The following is a 1095-nucleotide window of genomic DNA, read 5'->3' on the forward strand; positions in this document are numbered from 1 at the left end:
TAACAATTTCAGGCGAACTTCGTTTCTACAGATAATACAGAATTCTACTAGTGCAAAGCTGAAATGAATGCTAGAGTTGCAAAGTTGCAACAATGTACGCGCACAACTTTTTTACAGGGCCCCATTCACGCACGTGCAGAGGCCATCGCAGGACTGCTGTTGGGAGAGGACATGGCCTTTGATTTCGACATGCTGATCTACAAGGCACGTCGTATCTACGCAATTTTGTAGTAAAAGGGCGGCGATCGTAAAACATCTTTATATTTGTGCATCTTGGCAAGTGTGGGCTCTACATTATTCAAGGCTACATTATTTGGATCTCATCCGATCCAAAATTAAGAAAGCCTCCACAAAGATTTTCCTGCAAGTCTAGCAGAAAAATAACTATAAAGTCTGCTATTTTCTCTTTTTACCAATCCAAACATTCTATTAGGACCAAAAAATGAGTGTTGCAAGCACATAGTTTCTACAAAGAGAAAAGTTGCAAACATTTCTTACTTTAATTAAACTTTTCTTATCTGTTTCCAGGCTCCCCAGACGAACACCTGCACCCCCTGGCACCAGGACGAGGCTTACTGGCCCGACATGCCGGACAAGCGAGCCGTCTCCTGTTGGGTGAGGACGGTACAAATACAAGGGTCTGCAGCGGCCCTTTACCGCTTTGATTCAACATTTATCCAAATGTCACAACACTGAGCATCCAGTTGTGTCGTGTGTATCATTTAAGATAAACCGGTTGCAATTTTTTTAAAGAAAAAAAAAACCTCTCTAAGCAGAGGCTTAGGCTTCTTTAAGCAGATTTTGACATGCACGTTTTTGTTGGGCTTTCATTTATGTACGGGTTGTCAGCTTAACAATGTTAAATGGTCCTGGACCCCCCACCTTCCCAGGTTGCCCTTGATGACGCGACAGTTGATAACGGCTGTATGTGGTTCGTTCCCGGGCCTCACGGGCAGCCAATCCGGCCGCATCGGGCAGCTAAGGAGGGGGTCCATGTGCTGATGACTGACCACTGCTCAGAGGTGAGACCACTGGCATGTCAACACACACATACACACGAACACACACATACACCTACATACATGTACACACACA

The sequence above is a fragment of the Branchiostoma belcheri genome, unplaced genomic scaffold (assembly GCF_001625305.1).
Source record: "Branchiostoma belcheri isolate BF01 breed outbred unplaced genomic scaffold, Haploidv18h27 scaffold6, whole genome shotgun sequence".
Classification (NCBI taxonomy): domain Eukaryota; kingdom Metazoa; phylum Chordata; class Leptocardii; order Amphioxiformes; family Branchiostomatidae; genus Branchiostoma; species Branchiostoma belcheri.